This window comes from Lissotriton vulgaris, chromosome 9 (genome assembly GCF_964263255.1).
Source record: "Lissotriton vulgaris chromosome 9, aLisVul1.2, whole genome shotgun sequence".
Taxonomy (NCBI): Eukaryota; Metazoa; Chordata; class Amphibia; order Caudata; family Salamandridae; genus Lissotriton; species Lissotriton vulgaris.
The window spans coordinates 164,541,039-164,560,825 of NC_141697.1; positions in this window are offsets into that span (position 1 = coordinate 164,541,039).

Genomic DNA, 19,787 nt, shown 5'->3' on the forward strand with positions numbered 1-19,787 from the left:
ACTGGTAAAGCCCAAAGGTCGGCCCTTTTAAGAGAAGCTGGCGAGCTGTTGGCTTTGCCAAAACTCATTTTTTTGGCTCAGTCTATGCCCAAACCCTTTCCTGGAAGGCTGGCCGTGCGTCTGCAAGCTTGTGTATACAATGGTGGACAACTTGGGCAGTTCTTTTTTTAAGTATAACAAATATTTGCAAAGTAGACTCCAGTTTTTTTCCTTTTACTATAGAACAATAATGAATACAAGATGCCCGCCAGTCAATGCCCATGTGTCCTCATGCCTGGTGGCCATGATGGAATGATTTCTTAATTCCTTATACTCATTTTCCGCTATAAGGTGACATATTGCTTTTTTGCAAAGATCGTTTATGAAAAAAAAACAGCACCAAAAAACAGAAGCGAGTGGTCTGGTAACTAGCATCTGTGTGTAGCTACCTGATACATAAACGTGTAAATTTTAAAAAAGAAAACATAAAACTGAGAGCCGTGGTGTGGAGAAAGGAGCAAGAATAAATGGCCAAAAGTGTGCAGCCTCACAGGAGTGTGCAGCTTCCATGTCCTAGCAAAAAATAAAAAATACATTTAAATAAAAAATAAAGCAAAGGTTTCTGGAAGTGAGCAAGGGAAGATGGTACCAGGAAGTGCTGAAAGACAAATACAGCCTGATTGTATTTGCAAAGGAAGAAAACAAGTTCCCATTGAGTTCATCACATTGTACAGAAGTGCTCTGGAGGTAGGACAATGACAATGATAAGGAGAAAAATCATTAACTGTGGGCAAGGATCTGAGACCAACAAGAAAGCTATACAAACAAGAGCAAGGCCTTCTGAAAGTTGCCTCAGTTACATCCTCCACCACGACAACATCCACAACTGGTAAAGAAAGCCTATCTACGCTTAAGAATGCCAGATACTCTGACTTAACTGCCCAAAAGAACAAAATGATTCTTTTTTCAATTTTTTATATCAAACACACAGGAGACTGGACAACAGGAGGAACGTGATTTTGTCCAAGAAGACCGGAGATGGGTCTCGACTGCTCTACAGATAAACAGAACGCATTGACTAACAGCTCTGTTCACACAGCACCACCCTAAACAACCAGCAAGTAGAAGAAACTCAACAGTCTCTTTTTAATCCTGGAAAGTGGGTCGCTTGAAAGATATTAGGCTAGATCTGGAGACTATTCCCTGCAACAATTGCTCCATGTTTGCAATAGTTGTCGAAAATTGGGACTTTGGTGCCTAGTTTAGAATGATGGGAAGATTTTCCTGTACCTGAGGATTCTGATATGGTCATCATACAGATCTTCTACTGGTCGTGTGGATATTTGGTTGTTGACTAAAAGTGCATGAAAGGAGCTAGACTTGAAAATATATTTCAATTGCAGGTTCTCAAATTTAGTCCCACAATACCAACAGAGCGGATGGTGTCCAAACCATAAAGGTTTATTAGCAAAATGTGACCAATTTACAAACAACAAGGATTTGATAAATGTAATGTATACATTTGTGTAATATAAATACGAGGATGAAAAATATATCAAGATACATAGCCCAGAATATTAAGTAGATTGGTTCCTTCCGTAAACAAACTTACCTAATTGAAATGAAGCTTAGAAACTGGCAAGGGGAATTTCAAAGATGAAAGTGACAGCATCAGAGAAACTAAATAAAGGTTCTCATGTTTGAAACGGGAATTGAAACATGAAGCTCAAAACCTTTAACAAGGGAAATCTGCAGAATTGACAAAGGTGTTTTCTAAGCAAAGTCAGGACAGGATCTACTAACTATTCTAAGAAAACACATACTTAATACACAGTAAAAAGTCAACACCTCTCACACGCATCGCCCAACATCACAACCTCAACATAATCTCCTACGCTGATGACACACAACTGATCCTCTCCCTCATCAAGGACCCCCTCACTGCCAAATCCAACCTACACCAGGGATTGAAGGACGTCGCCGACTGGATTGAGGATAGCCACCTTAAAGTGAACACAGACAAGATGGAGATCCTCATCCTCGGACCCAACCCCTCAGTGTGGGTTGATTCCTGGTGACCCACATCACTGGGGACCCCCCCACACCCACCAACCACGCACGCAACATGGGAGTCATCCTCGACTCGAAACTCACCATCACCAAACAAATCAACGCTGTCTCCTCCTCCTGCTTCAACACCCTCCGGATGCTTCACAATATCTAAGGATGGATCCCGACAGCCACAAGGAAAACAGTCACCCAGGCCCTAGTCAGCAGCAGCCTCGACTACGGAAGCGCCCTTTATGCCGGAGCTCCGACCAAGCTCATCAACAGACTGCAAAGAATCCAAAATGCATCTGCACACCTTTTCCTGGTCGTCCCGAGAGAGAAACCTGCACTGGCTCCCTGTCGACAGAAGAATCTCCTTCAAGCTCCTGATCCACGCACAAAAGGCACTCCACAAGACCGGCCCAGCCTATCTCAACAGTCCACTCTCCTTCTACGTACCCAACAGGAATCTCCGCTCCGCAGACCTCTCCCTGGCTACCATCCCACGCATCTGCAGACCATAGCCGGAGGCAAATCCTTCACCCACCGCGCCGCCAAGACCTGGAACACCCTCCCCCTCATCCTACGACAAACGAAGACCTTCTAACCTTCAGGAGACAACTCAAGACCTGGCTGTTCGACCAGAAGCAACAGCACCCCCTTCCTCCTCACCCCTCAGCGCCTTGAAACCCTTGCGGGTATGTAGTGTGCTTTACAAATTATATGATTGATTGATACATACTTACAGAGCATGCATAAAGACTCACCTTGGATACTTACAGGTGACTTTAACTTAAATCTAAGCCTCAACAAACTTGACATTTCAACAAAACAGCAAGTCCATACCCAAATCCTAGCCATAAAGAAAAGAGAACTAGGAATATTGTTTCTATATTTCCTAGGTCTCCGGGCCCTTATCAGCCGATTACTCACACACTCATAACGCACTCAGAACTCCATCAACAACTCTTAGTTTTAGACTACACATTCAGGTCACTCAGCCTGTTCATTATGACCAAAATAAAAACACTCTCAGATGATTCCGACAAACTTTGTGAGGTGAATATACTATACAAAGCCTATCAAAAACCAACTCGGGAGGCAAAAAGGAAACAAAATGATGAAGAATGCCTGACATTGCTCGATGCCTTAACCCCTTAGCCGTGGGGGTAATTCCCCCTCGGTGGTGGGGGGGGAGGGGCTGCGCATGGCGCATCGGTGCTCATGACGAGCACAGGTCGCCATGAGGCACAGTGGAGCTGTCCTCATGATGAGCTGAGCTTGTCATGAGTCCGCCCACTCCAGTGGAACGTCCACACAGGCGTGAAATTCACCGCGTGGGGTAGTGGCGTGGCCGTTATGACGAGCCCAGCTAGTCATGAGCACAGCTCCTCTGTGCCATATGACGAGCTGGGCTCGTCATTAGAAGGCAAGGGGTTAAACAACAAAGAGAAGAGGAAGTTCTGGATGGTTGAGAATGCCATGAAAGAAGTTCATTTTATGCCAATGCTAGCAATGTACCACAGGTTGCCTGATTTATTCATAGCAGATCACAATACAAGGGCCCTTACAATGAATCATGAGTCCCCCATACCAGTTCATCCAGAATCCAACAGTCCTCTTTTTGTTCATAAGCATCGTGATGGTAATTAAGCTTTGTTTCCCGAAACTTTAGTGGGAAAAAGATCAGTCGGCATTGTTTTTAATAGATTTTATAATGTGCCGTACTTACCAGCCTTCACTACCCATATTGCATTGTTAGGGAGCTGCCTCTGACCCCGGTCCATCACTGCTTGTGCCGTTTGAACGGAGGGTCATCTCTCGGCAGTCAGTGCTTCAGGATGCATTATAGGAAGCTACAGTCAGCGCTCTAGCCCTTCCTCGCCACTCCCTACTTTAATGGGAGGAGGGCACGGATAAGCGCAGCGGCGTGCCGAAGGCGAGCCCATCCGCGCCTGACCGCCGCCAGACGCCAGGACCCCTGCATCTCCTTCCCCGCATCTTAGCAATTTTATTCTTAGGGCATTTTTGTGATTCCGCAATGACATTCTTACTCAATACTCAAACAAGGAATTAAAAGACCTAAACACCCCTAATATAGAACTCACTGAAGCACGGAAAATGGAAATACCCAACATTCCAGATATCTTGTGCCCAGTTGTATTCTCTACTCCTAAAAAAGTCACTACACCTCACTGTTTTAAACATCCTAATGCTCCTAAGCCAGTGAGTGCCATCTATTTTAACGCCCGCTCTATTCCCAAACACTCGGTGGAGATATGTAGCCTCCTGGATTCAACGGCTCCAGATATATGCTTTGTTACAGAAACTTGGCTGCATGTACATGCCTCCCCTGACGTACATGTGGCTTTGCCCTCCAATACAAGGTAACCCGAGCAGACAGGAAGGAGACTAGAGGGGGTGGTCTATTATTTGCTTCAATCCACGACCTGAAAATCACTGTTTTGGAAAGCCTGACCTATAGCTATACAGATTTAATTATTTTGAAGATAGTTGGCCTTTCTAATTACTTGTGGAGAGGGGCCTTAATTTATCACCCCCAGGACCTAAAGGCGATTTTTCTGATAAACTACTTAAGACCATTGCACCGCACACACTAGCCTCAGACAATTTTCTCCTAATTGGAGATTTTAATCATCACATAGATATGCTATCTAATTCTGACACTGATAAACTGATCTCTAATATGAATACCATTGGTCTTGCCCACTGGTCGTAGGACCCACTCATGGTGCCGGGCATACCCTGGACCTCCTTTTTACTAACTCGTCCGGAATCTTTGTTGGATCCCTAGTCCCACTAATATGGACAGACCACTATTTACTGAAATTCACTATTCCCTCAACCATGATTAACAATGATCACAAAAGTGATCTTGTATTTCGAAGGTCATGGCGCAAAGTTACTATGCCTCTTTTTTTAAAACATTTCTGCTCTGATCAGACAAGTCTAGAAGTCAGTGTAAGCCAGACGGCACTTAGTCTTGATAGCGCTATTTTGACCGCACTTGACAAAATTGCCCCCCTCAGTCATGTGAAGATCAAGACCAGAACTGCCCCCTGGTTCACCGACCAATTAAGACTGACAAAGTTCTCGTGTAGAACGGCAGAACGTAAATGGTGCAAAAGCAAAAATCCAGCCGACCGTAAAAAATATAAAAAACTACACTGCAACTACATGAATGAGATAAAATTGGCAAAAAAATATTATCTCATAGATTGGATAAATAAGGCAGAAAATTCCTCAAAAGAGCTTTATCAAATTTTGAAGGAATTTACAACTCCTAGTACCTATTACCATCCATCACTCTCTCTCACTTCACCAAAATAACTTTTCTTCTGAAGATATGCCCTGTACGTCTTCGGACCCACCCCACATTCTGAGGGAATTTATTAAATGTGACATCAAGTCAGTTACATCTGTAATGCAGAAGATAAAATCTGGCTCTCCCACCAACCCTATGCCTCCAAAATTCTTCGTCACCATTGCTCCGGTATTGTTGGAAAGTTTAATCGGTCTTTTTAATAGGTCACTCTCAGAGGCGGACTTCCCTGTAATATGGAAAGCAGCCAGAGTGAGACCTATTTTTAAAAAAACAACGCCGATCCAAAACTTCTCCTAAATTATCGTCCCATCTTTCTGCTTCCCTATTTTGGGAAGATGCTGGAATCCCTTGTTAACCAACAGCTTGTTAACCATCTTGAGAAGCATGGACTTTTATACTCTTCACAATCTGGCTTCAGGGCGGCGCACAGTACCGAGACAGCATTGGTCGAGGTCACCGACACTATCAGGCTGGCATTAAAGAAACATCAGTCAGTCATCCTCGTCCTGCTCGATCTGTCCGCCGCCTTTGACATCATCTCCCACAGCCTTTTAGAACATCGGCTCTGGGAGATTGGTGTCAGAGTAAATGCCCTTAAATGGTTTAAAAGCTACTTATCTGGGAAACAGCATTTCATGTGAAAGACCTGTGAAGATGGGAGTGCCACAGGGCTCTATTTTGAGCCAGACACTTTTTGACCTGTACGTGACTCCCTTGGCTAAGGTGATCAGAGTCTATGGGTTTGATGTCATATTGTATGCAGACGATACACAGATTCTGGTCACCTTAGGCCCCGGACCATATCAAAACCAAGCAACGTTTCCAAAACTGTCTGTCCCATGTGGATCGGTGGATGAGATCTAACCACCTCCAATTAAATGGTGGTAAGTTGGAGATTATGCACTTTGGCAAGGCCACAGAACACTGGGCACATGACTGGTGGCCAGTCAATCTCGGCCCGTGCCCAGCCATCAAGGAAACGGTCCACAACCTCGGTTTTTACATGGACAGCCAATTGTCCATGAAAAGCCAAATAAACCATATCATTGGCACCTGTTTTGGTGTAATGAGTAGCTTGAGGAGGGTCTTCAAATGGATCTCCATTGAGGCGCGGAAGCCATTAGTCCAGGGGCTGATCAAAAACAGGATGGACTACGGCAATGCCTTACTGCTCTCAATAAATTAAAACCTTCTGAACAGGCTTCAGATCCTGCAGAACACAGCTGCTAGGTTTGTTTTAGAACTTCCATATAGATCTTCTTCTGCTTCATGTCTAAAAACCCTTCACTTGCTTCCTGTGAAAAAACGGATTCTTTTTAAAACTCTTTGTCTGACTCATAAAAACATGTACAGAGTTGGCCCAAGATATTGGTCAGGAAAGTTAAGTTGGTATTAGCCATGTAGCGTACTCAGATCCAGTAATGATGCTCTGCTTACTCCCCTTAGAATTCAAATGGCTAGAAAAGGGGGTAAAGCTTTCTCCTTTCTCGCCCCAGCATCCTGGAACAAAATGCCCTTACATCTATGCTCCATCTCTGACCATAGATGCTTCCGCAAGAAGCTAAAAAAATGGCTATTTGATAACTAACCCAGCATTTTTCGTTTAGAGCCGTCTGCATGCGCCATGAGACTCCTGGAGTGATATGTGCACAATACAAATGTCTAACTATGGGCGGAAAATACGTTCCGCTCGCGGAATTTGCGGATTTTCAGCAATTTCATGCTCCGCGAATTTCGCGAAATTGCCGAAAAATCCGCAAATCCGCTCGCGAGCGGATTTTAGTGAAGGCAGGTGCTTGAGTTGAAGAAAGCTACCTTTATAACCATTTTAGAATGGTGCAGGCAAGCTGCCAGAGTTGCAACTTGCAAGTAAGCAACTCTGGCAGCTTGCCGGCGCCATTCTAAAATGGTTACAAAGTTAGCTACCACTCGGGCACCTGCCTTAACTCTGTAAGTGCTTCTTGTGGGCCAAAAATTAAACCTCAACAGGAAGCACTTACAGATATAAATAAAGCAGGTGCCCGAGTTGAAGCTCAAATTCAGTAACGTTTTAATCAGCCGAAAACATTAGTGAGCAGGGTCGAGGCTGGGCAAGTGTGCTTTAACCCCATATCTGCCGTCGAAAATTAGCTGTAATACTCGAGGGAGGTCTTTGAGTCCCTGAGTTTCTCGAGCACACCCCTGTGTAGTTCCTGTGACCAGGAGGCTGCTTTCTCCAAACCTGCTGCCCTGCTTGCTCTCTGACCCTTTACACAAGAGACATGTTGACACGCATAGAAGCCCCGCACCACACACTAGCGGTATCAAACGTCTTCCCGCCCTTTCCCAACTACGATGGACAGCTCACTCAAGAGACCCTGGCGCGTTTTGGCGCGGCGGCAAAATTTTCAGGCACACATGGTCAGTGGAGACAAATCATCTGGCCCTTTACGCAGCTGTAGTGTAGGAAAAGCACTATACATTTACCCAACGAGGTAGCACTTACTGATTAGCCAGTAAAAGTACTCCAGTTGAGTAGAGGTATTGCACAAAACGGTGGTATCTTCGTGGATAACTATGCAGGGCAGGATTCATTATGGTACGAGGCTTCTGTCACAAAAATTAAACCTCAACAGGAAGCACTTACAAATATAGTAGGTGCCCGAGTTAAAGCTCAAATTCAGTAACGTTTTAATCAGCCCAAAACATTAGTGAGCACAGTCGAGGCAGGGCAAGTGTGATTTAACCCCATATCTGCCGTCTAAAAATTAGCTGTCATACTAGAGGGAGGTCTTTGAATCCCTGAGTTTCTCGAGCGCACCCCCATGTAGTTCCTGTGACCAGGAGGCTGCTTTCTCCTCACCTGCTGCCCTGCTCGCTCTCTGACCCTTTATACACAAGAGGCATGTTGACACGCATAGAAGCCCCACTCATTTGGCCCCGCACCACACACTAGCGGTATCAAACGTATTCCCGCCCTTTCTCAACTATGATGGACAGCTCACTCAAGGGACCTTGGCGCCTTTTGGCGCGGTGGCAAAATTACAGGCACACATGGTCAGTGGAGACAAATCTTCTGGCTCTTTACGCAGCTGCAGTGTAGGAAAAGCACTATACATTTACCCAACGAGGTAGCACTGACTGGATTAGCCAGTAAAAAGTACTCCAGTGAAAATCGCAAATAAATCTGTGATTTCACGGGAAAATCCACGAATTTGCGAATTTTTTTGCTATTTCGCATGAATTTGCAGACCGCAGATCCGCAAAATTCGTCCATACTTACAAATGTCCTTGACTTGACTTGACTTGACATTACACAGAGAAGTAAAAATATGTATAAGGAAAAGCAGAGCAGACTGCGTCCAAGGACAAAACGGTCTTCCAGCTGCACTCTGTAAACAAGACAAGATGTATGGTCTAAATCAATTTGAAGCCTATTTGCATTTGGTTTTACCACTCAATTCACCGAAGCATCATGGCACAAGTCAATAATGCAACCTAAGGCCCCTCCCACTACCCCAAGCAGCTACCTGCTGATTGCTTTGATGGCTATAGAATCAAAGTATTTTCCCACTCTATTACTGAAGGACATGGTGACGTGGTCCTAAAGCAGAAATGTGATACTGTTTAATCAGACAGGCTTCCAAGCAACACACATACCATTGATAATTTGGTTGCTCTCACAATGATAAACCATCACTCATTCAAAATGCAGGCTCCTCTATTCCTGATTTATGGATTTTGCCATAGGCTTTGATTAAGGCAATAGAAATCTCTGAAAAATCTGAAGTGTTGGCATTCCCCTTTCAATATCTTACATGCAATACAGCTTTTATTTACAGACACCAGGAGCAGTATTATGTATACAGCACGCATTCCCTGATTGCCCCACGATGCACCTTTCAAAAGGTGCACCAGGCGCAAACGGACAGTGACCCGTATTACAAAGAATGTGCTGCACCCAGGACAGCAGCAAACTGTCTAAGGATAAGGATCATCACTGTGTCGCTGTCAACCTAACAGTCGGGACCTGTGTCATCATTAAATCAACACTGCATCAGCATTGGAGAAAGATGCATGTGTTTTTCTCCCACAACTGGGTTAATGTGCCAGTTTTAGAGAAAAACAGCTGCAGGACCCACTTCTGATGTCCAGGACTGGAGGGGGCACCTCAGGAAAGGATAGGAATCACAGATGGCAGAGTTCAGCAGCACCAGCAGAGTTGCAAGAAGTATTTTGTGTCACTGAGACTTTAGAAAACAGGAGGCAAGCCAGCAAGCCCTTGGAGAACCTTGTGTTCATGGATGTAGAGAGCAAATCCAGTCACTTACACTCCCAAGAAAGAAACAGCAGGCAGCAGGTCAATACAGCAGAGCACCCAACAAAGTGGCCGTACGGCCTATAGCACAGCAATCAGCTGGCACGAGGCCATCCCAGCAAAGCAGGCAGCAAAATAACAGTCCCTCCTACAGCACAGCAGCTCTTTTTCCAGACAGAATGTCCTTGGTTCAGAGTTCTTATTTGGTGGTGTCAGGAGTACAGTACGGATACCCAAATGTGCCTTTGAAGTGGGGGAGACTTAAAAAAGGTCTTTGAAGATCAAATGGTCCCTGCCTTTCCTGCCCTGTTTCCATACTCGCTACAGTCTGGTATGCAGCTCTTTGTGTGGAGACAGGCACAGCCCTATTCAGGTGCAAGTTTCAGATCCTCCCACCCAATTTGCCTCATGAAGGCCCATCAGTCTGCTGATCGGCCATCAGGAAGCAAATGTCATACCACAGCTTCCTTTGAGTGACTGTCTAGTGGGAATGCAAATGTCACACCCCAGCTACCTTTGTGTGACTCTCTAGTGGGAATGCGCAATGCCCAGCTGTCACCCAGCTCAGATGTGTATTCGGAGACAGGCAGCAGCACAGAATGGTTAAAGTAAGAACATGCCAACTTTCTAACAGTGGCCTTTTCAGACTTACAATTTAAAATATGACTTCACCATAAGTTGTGATTCAGAATTGTGAGTCCAAAGACATCAAACACCAATCTCTCTCTTTTACCAATTAGAAAATTACACTTGAAAGATTTTCTAAGGCAATCCCAATGTTAACCTATGGGAGAGACAGGCCTTTAGGGAGAGAAAATGTAATTTAGAAGTTTTTCACTTCTTGGGTATGTGAAACTCAAAACTACTTGTCCTACCTTTTAAGTACACTGCACCCTGCCCATGGAGGTGACTAGGCCCTACTTAAGGGCTGACTTATAGGCAATAAAAGGGAAGGTTTGGGCCTTGCAAGTAGTTTCCAAGTTGAAATGGCAGTTTAAAACTGCACACACAGGTTCTGCATTGACCTCTACTGGAATCCTCAGTATGCTGACATATTCCCCCATTTCCAAATTTTTCGAATACCCTTACCTAAATAAGCATCCTTATTCTAGACATAAAGCATTGATTACCTGACTTTAGGATTTATTAATGTTTGAGAGATAGAATCAAAGTTTTTTTAAGGAACACCTATTTCTAATTCTCAGCTTCTGTATTGCTGTATCTTATCCTATTGAGATAAAACCGATTGTGATATTTCAGCTTGTCAGCTGTGATTCTTTATCTTTTTTTTCTCCTGGCAAACATATATACTGGACTGACTAATAACTGGAAATAAAACTACTAACTTCAATTATGTATTCATGATCTTTACTGTGGGGCCAGATGGGATTCACAAACGTCAACTTAAAAAGTTCTATCAGATGGGAGATTGTAGCTTAAAAGCAACCCTTCATTCAACCCCATATTCAAAGGAATAATAGCAAAAGTCCTTCCAACTGTGGCAAACATCACAGACGTATCTCTACCAACAGCTCACTGAATACCAGGAATGCAAGCACCTCCCTATGTCTCACAATCAAGATTCCATTCTAACCACAGTGCTGAGACGTGATGATCGCTGCCACTGATGACATCAGAACTGTCCTCTACCATAAAGAAACTGTGGCCCTGATCCTCCTCAACCTCTCTGCTTCGTTCAACACTGTCTTTCCACCACACCCTCATCAACAGACTCTACAACATCGGTGTACAGCAAAACACCATCAAGCAGATTGCCTCCCTCCTTACAGGATGCATACAGAGCATGCAACTGCCTCCCTTTACCTCCATACCCAAGGACACCATATGTAGCATACCACAAGGATCAACCCTCGGCCCCACCCTGTTCAACATCTCCATACCCATTGCGCAGATATCATCAGATCCCACCGACTCAACATTATCTCCTATGTATGCAACAATCAACTAATCCTCTCTCACACTGAGGCCCCCTTCTCCACCAAAACCATCTTCTGCACAGCCATGACCAACATAGCTAATTGGTTGAGAGACAACTGTCTCAAACGTAACTCTGACAAAGAATAAGTACTGACCTCCGGGAACAACACCTCTGCATAGGACCACAGCTGGTGGCCAGAAGAACTCAGACCTACACCTACACAGACCAGCCATGCATGCAAACTTAGCATCTTCCTCGACAGCCAACTTACCATGAAATGACAAGTCAACACAGTCACCTCCTCTTACTTCCACACCCTTCACATGCTCTGCAGAATGTACAAATGGATCCCAATGAACAACAGAAAAACCACCATAAATGCCCTAATCACCAGCCGCCTTGAATATGGCAACACTTTCTATGCCAGATTCCCCAGGCATTTTCTGAGAAGAGTTCATACCATATATAACACTGTAGCCAGACTCAACTTAGACCTCCCGAAGCAGACCCACATCATCCTCACCTCATAAACCTCCACTGCCTCCCCATCCAGGAAAGATGCCAGTTCAAGATACTCACAAACGCCTACAAAGTTATTCATGATAAAGGACGATCCTACATCAACCAACGACTGAACTTCCATCTGCCCTCAAAATACCTGTGCTCTGCCTCACTCACCCTAGCACATATTCCCCACACCCATCACAGCGGGGGCTGCTTCTTTTCCTACATCATCGCAAAGACCTGTACCGACCACTTCCGAACAGCACCCTCCCTGACAAACCTCATGAAGAGACTCATGACCTGGCTCTACATTGGAGACCTGACACCCTCAGCACCCAGATAACCTTAGGGGTGACAGTACCGTACTTTGCAAATGACTGATTGACAAATTTGGATATTTTCTTAATAACATTCAGTTTAGTATTTATTGGCAGCTGTTTACACTGCCACAAAATTAATCACAAGCATATATTAGGTTATAAATTCATTGATTAACCAACAGACAGATAGCTCAAGATAACTGTCTAAGCAGGGCCCGCCTTATTACAAAGATGGGACTTCCCTTGAAAACCACCCCTAGCTGGTTCTGAGGCCATGTTCCATCCTGCTGTTAGCAGTCATAGGTTGGCTGCAAAAAGAGCAACATCAAAGCTCTCACTCACACTTAGACCATGTTTATCGTCAGCATGCTGAATATTCAGACCTAGCCAGGTCTTTGAGTTACCAGAACTGACAATATATACACCTCAGTCAGAGAAAAATACACTTTTATAAAACCATCTTTGCAGTATAATTTATAAAAAAGCAAGTTCATCAATGATTTATATTTCTAAAAAATATTTTTATTCTGTATGTATGAAATCTGATCTTTATTCAGAAACAGGCTTTTATCACATGAGAAAGGCAGCCACTGCATGTGCATAAAAAAAAGAAACACCTTGTATGTTTTCATTGGTATGTCATGCTCAATATTAGTATTTCCGGCCTTTGGACATTATGCACCAAGACCACCCGGATTTCAAGATACTACTTATGAGGGACTGTGCTAGTGCCAAGGAAAGCTTTAAGCATGTCAATAAAGGTTTTCTTTCACATGTCTATTTCAGCTTAATCTGAAATGTTCAGTGGCAGCTGTGAAGACATACTTTTAAAATCATTACAGCAAACAAATGAAGGACGGAATGCTGACAATGTAAACATTCTCCCCCAGTCAAATGATCTGGGTTAAATCCATCATTCTTTTGCCCACTACGTGCACGCGGTAATTCCCGCCGCGGTGCAGCCGTTTTTTATCGCGGGTGGAATGCCGTCGGCCAATGGCCGATGGCAGCACTGGCGAGGTAGTGCTGCCGTCGGCCATTGGCCGACGGCAGCGCTTAAAGGGTTAATCCATCGTTATTTTGCTTACCACAAAACCCAAGTTCAGACATGGCCATATGCAAATCAGTCTGACCCTGTGCCTCATGGGAACAGTTCAGCCCGAACTGTCAAGCCATATCTTTCCTGGACCGGAATCAAGCATCCCATGACCGGTTTCTGGCTATCAGCCGTAATCAGCCAGGATAGCTTGATTCCGGTGGCATGGAGAGCACAGGACTCATGTATGAGCATACCCGTCCCACTTGGGGTGACAAATGCAAAAACAACAATTGATGGATGGAATGTTGCACAATGGTAAAACATTCCCCCCCAGTCAAAGATCTGGGTTTAATCCATTGTTATTTTGCTCACCACACCACCCCAGTTCAGACATGGCCTTATGCAAATCAGTCTGACCCTGTGCCTCATGGGAACTGTCCAGCCCGAACTGTCAAGCCATATCTTTCCTGGACCAGAATCAAGCATTCTAGGACCAGTTACTGGCTATCAGCCGTCATCAGCCAGGATAGCTTGATTCCAGTGGCATGGAGAGCACTGGACTCACATCTGAGCATACCCGTGCCACTCGGGTGACGAATGCAAAAACAACAATTAATGGACAGAATGTTGCACAATGGAAGAACTTTTACCCCCAGTCACAGATCTGGGTTTAATCCATTGGTATTTTGCTCACCACACCACCCCAGTTCAGACATGGCCATATGCAAATCAGTCTGACCCTGTGCCTCATTGGAACAGTCCAGCCCGAACTGCAAAACCATATCTTTCCTGGACCGTAATCAAGCATCCTAGGACCGGTTTCCGGCTATCAGCCGTCATCAGCCAGGATAGCTTGATTCCTGTAGCATGGAGAGCACGGGACTCACATCTGAGCATACCCGTCCCACTCGGGGAGACAAATGCAAAAACAACAATTGATGGACGGAATGTTGCACAATGGTAAAACATTCACACCCAATCACAGTTCTGGGTTTAATCCATTGTTATTTTGCTCACCACACCACCCCAGTTCAGACATGGCCATATGCAAATCAGTCTGAACCTGTGCCTCATGGGAACAGTCCAGCCCGAATGCAAAACCATATCTTTCCAGGACTGGAATCAAGCATCCTAGGACCGGTTTCTGGCTATCAGTCGTCATCAGCCAGGATACCTTGATTCCAGTGGCATGGAGAGCACGGGACTCACGTCTGAGCATAGCCATCCCACTCGGGGTGACAAATGAAAAAACAACAATTGATGGACGGAATGTTGCACAATGGCAAAACATTCCCCCCCAGTCACAGATCTCGGTTTAATCCATTGTTATTTTGCTCACCACACCACCCCCGTTCAGACATGGCCATATGCAAATCAGTCTGACTCTGTGCCTCATGGGAACAGTAGTATTCTTTTGCATACTGTTATTTACCTTTGTAGATTGTCCCAAACCATCTACAATAGGAATATCCAGGGAATACGAATATATATATTACCTACTGACGGTCGCCAATAGGTATTTATAGTTAGGACCTAGTTTCCATCGTAAACTAATTTTTTGTTTTCGCAATAACTTTGGTGCCACTGGATGAATCTTCGCGAAATTTTCAAAACTCATGGCCGGTTATGGTCAGCTCGTAACTTGAAATTTCAGGGGGATTCGGCAAGCAGGGGCCGATAAAAAAGGGGGGTCCCAAAATGCATTTTCTCCAAGTTATTTCCAATAGGAAACTTTAGACACAACTACAGCCCAAACTGCTGAATAGAATTAATCACATTTGACAAAAAGAAAGCCCTTTGTTCAGAAAGAGACTTCTGTTTTAAACGGTGTAAATACATTCAGTAGTTCCTGAAAAATTCCAAAAAATAGAGGTCAAAAAATCAATTTTCCATAGTAAACTTTAGACACAGTTACTGCTGAAACTGCTGAACGGAATGACACCAAATTTGGCAAAAAGGTAGCCCTTGCTACAGAAAGAGACCTTTTTTTAATAGTGTAAATCCGTTCAGTAGTTGCTGAGAAAATAAAGAAATGCGCAAAACAAGAAAAGGGGGCAGGGTAGAAACACCCTGACCCCCGAGGCCTGCTCAGGGAGTCCCACAAGGACCCCAGGGCCCAAAAAAGCATTAAAGAAAAACTCAGCCAAATTCACGCTATGTGTGCCAATCCGGCTGAGAAAAAAAACAAGCGTGGGCTCCCGTGCTTCGTTAGTATTTAGCCCCCAGTGGGCCAAGTCCCTGGGGCATGTGAACATGTAATAGCGGGGCCCCAGGGAGGCCCCCACAGCCCCAGCAACTGCCAACCCCGGGCTTTTCATAAATATTTGGGGGTATCATGGCCCCCTGCAGCCCCAGAGACCACGACCCCAGGGGCTTTGTTTTTTATGTGTGGGGGCCTCCAAGGCCCCCTAAGCCCCAGGAACCACCGCCCGAGGGGCTTTCATTAATAATTTGGTGGGGGCAACGGCCCCCGCTGCTCCTGGGACTGCCTCCCCGAGGGCTTTTATTTTTTTTAAAACACCTGTGTGGGGGGGCTCAAGACCCCCACATGCCCCTGGGACCGCCACCTCCCCGGGGCGCTAAGTATGTTAATTTGGGGGTCCGTTACAGATCCCCGAGCCCCGAGCCCTGGGGACCACCACCTCCCCCGGGCTTCACACACGTTGGGAGGGGGGCCACGCGGCCCCGCCACGCTGCCCCCCTCCTGGACCACCACTACCCAGGGCCAGCTCCTGCAGTGTCACAGGGTGCCCACCCCCAGGACTCTGCTGTTTGGAATGACAGGGCGGGAGCCTCGCGACTTCCGCCCTGTCATTGGAAACTGCTTTGCTTCATTGAAGCAAGTGCAGGGAAACCTGCTCTCGCTTCAATGAAGCAAAGCAGATTGCTTTTCCATAAGGGGAGCTGCATGTCAACAGCTCCCCTTGTAGAAAAGCAATGCCGACTCCCGCAGGACGCGGGGAGTTGGCGGGACCGTGGGGGATGGGGGACCCCCACGGTCCCCAATGGATATGGCCGGCCCCGGGGAATGGGGTCCCCTGGGCCAGAAGTGGGCCAGGAAAGTGGCCCAGGAGGGGGGCCACGCAGCCCCCTCCCCTAAAAACATTTTTTAAAAGGCAGGCCGGCCCCGGGGGATGGGCTCCCCAGGGCCATAATAGGCCTGAGGAGGGGGGCCATGCAGCCCCCCTCTGAAAAAAAAGCAATGGCCAGGCCCCGGGGATGGGGTCCCTGGGGCCAGAAGTGGCCCGGGAGGGGGGCCACGCAGCCCCACACCCAAATAAATAAATAAAGTCCGACCCCGGGGATGGGGTCCCTGGGGCCAATAGAGGCCTTAGGAGGGGGGCCACACAGCCCCCTCCATAATTAAAAAAAATATATTTGGCCATGCCACGGGGGATGGGGTCCCCAGGGCCGGAATCATCCACAGGAGGGGGGCCCACACGGCCCCCTTCCCATTAACATATATATATTTTTTTTTAATGGGGGTCAGGTCCTGGAGGATGGGGTCCCATGGGCCCCAAAAAAGTACACAATCGTGCCGAAGGCCCCGCCCACTCAGAGTAACACTCTGCAAACGTGCCCTGTGGAGCATTTTAAGTTAGGGGATTAAGTCCCCGTCAATAGTGGAGGTCCCTGGGGGCCAACTAGCCCACCAGGTATTTCCAGTAAGCGCCACAGGGCTGCGTTGCAGAGAGGTGGTACAGGCCACGCCCCTTTTTACACCTTTTTACAATGCAGCTCTGTGGCGTTTACTGGAGGTACCTGGTGGACTAGAAATAATGATCTGCATAATGCTCAATGCAGTGCAAGTGTTTCAAAGAACGAGTCCAAAGTTCAAAAGTGTTTCACCACAATCTGTGCAAGTAAGTACTTGAAATGTAGTTATCTCTAGACACGAGACATGGCTCGTGTTTCGGGATTGTTTCCCTCATCAGTAGAGACAGATCTGGGGTAGCAGAGCAGGCCGCCAAACACCTGTCAAAGGCCTTGTTGCCCCTCCGGCGCGCAGGTGCGAATCCACAAGCTCATCAGCTTGTATGGCTCACTGGAGCCACTGTAGTAGAAATAGAAGATGGGAGCACACTGCTAGCCTCTCCACCGTATCGCCCCTCTGCATAATGGTCAATGCAGTGCAAGTGTTTCAAAGAACGAGTCCAAAGTTCAAAAGTGTTTCACCCCAATCGGTGCAAGTAACTACTTGAAATGTAGTTATCTCTAGACACGAGACATGGCTCGTGTTTCGGGATTGTTTCACTCATCAGTAGAGACAGATCTGGGGTAGCAGAGCAGGCCGCCAAACACCCGTCAAAGGCCTCATTGCCCCTCCGGCGCGCAGGTGCGTCTCCAAAAGCTCGTCAGCTTGGATGGCTCACGGGAGCCACTGTAGTAGAAATAGAAGATGGGAGCACACTGCTAGCCTCTCCGCGGTATCGCCCCTCTGCATAATGGTCAATGCAGTGCAAGTGTTTCAAAGAACGAGTCCAAAGTTCAAAACTGTTTCACCACAATCGGTGCAAGTAAATACTAGAAGTGTAGTTATCTCTAGACACGAGACATGGCATGTGTTTCGGGATTGTTTCCCTCATCAGTAGAGACAGATCTGGGGTAGCAGAGCAGGCCGCCAAACACCCATCAAAGGCCTCATTGCCCCTCCTGATGGAGGTACGGAGCTGATTATCCCTCTTAGAGAATTCTTGGAATTACATTCCTGGCAGAAGAAACCCTAGACTTGAACTCCTCCTCTTATACTCCCTCCCTCGTACTAGACTTTGGTTAGGTACACCGGGGTAGGCGTATTTCAGAAGCACCAGTTGAGTACTTTTAGTAATCCTTTATTACTGTATGTATTTTATACATTTTATACCTTTTATGCACTTTATGGCTTAACACCCATATCATGCTTTTATAGTACTATTTTATAATACTGTTCGTATTATATGCATTGTACTTCATAGTAAGCTTTACTATTGTAGCAGTTCATTTTCAATGCTTGAGAAAGAAGACTTTTCAATAAATAACCTCTTTTATTGAAAACGCCAGCCTCTCTAATTTCTCAGCCGCTCTGGTGAAACGAAGCATGCACGATTGACTGAGTGAATTAGCTATCTATTGTTTCCGCGACTCTAGAGATTGCTTTCTTAATAATAGGAAACAAAGTTGTCATGTTTATACGGTTGTCAGAAACTAATCCCTTCTTGTGAATTTGAGAAAGTTTCTAGTGACCTCTGAGCTAGCTGGCACTCACAATTAAGTTTAATATATTCGGTAGAGACCCAGGGGATCTCACGCCTGCGTCTAAGCTACAGGATATATTATTCCAATGTGCAGAGCCTATTGGGAATATAGGAACTACACTACATGGTGCCCAATGTTTGCTAAGGCGATAATTTAACGCTAGATACTAGAGTAACTCAGTCGTGCTTTTCACACAGACCCCTCTTTCCTGTAAAAACTCCAATAGATGTCTGGAGTGGGTGAAAGGGCATAATATCCGCCAAAACTAATTAGGACGAGAATCCTATGTATTTGTTGTTGGTTTATTCAAAGTTGAAGGATACAGTGTTCCAAAAATATTGTGCACCTAATCTTTGTCTCCTTTAAACTTGCTCTGCAGAACTCTTTGGTAAATAAAAAGGAGTGACGACGAAAGGGATAGAGCTTGAATAGCAGCTCAAAGAGTGATAGATAACACAACCTTCCCAGAAACCAACCCGGATGCTAGAGGCATCCTGGAAAATGTAAAAAAAAACATAACTATAAAACCTATAGAAAATGGGGTATCATCGAGAGGTGGTAAATTCATATATGTGATAGAGGCACACGAATATCGGCAGACAGAGGTATTCTACTCTTGGATTACTTTTCCACAAGCAAATCCAGTGACAAAAGAGTTCCACTACTACAAAGCAGAGGAACCTCCTGAGGAATATGTTCCTTTTGAGGACATTGAAATTCCACTAACTTACCAGGAGCATCAGCTCTGGTTTAATAGCGCCCTAAAACATCAAAATCACATTACCAGGCTCGGTCCACTAGGTAGACCAGGAGCTACATGGCCAGTACTAGCCAGCTATACACCTAATCCTGACATTGAAGAAATGTTAGATAGAGAACTCTTAGTACAGCTGAAACAATGAATTAAAATACACAGATAATTGGTTCAATATGTCATGAGGAGTTTAACAGTCCAACCAGCAATAAAAATTCCACAACACACCCCATACCAGGGGAATACAAACAAAATTACAGCACAGACTATACAGTCAGTCATTGGCAAGTTGCCTGCCAAAAGGGAACAGATTCCGTTTTGGCTA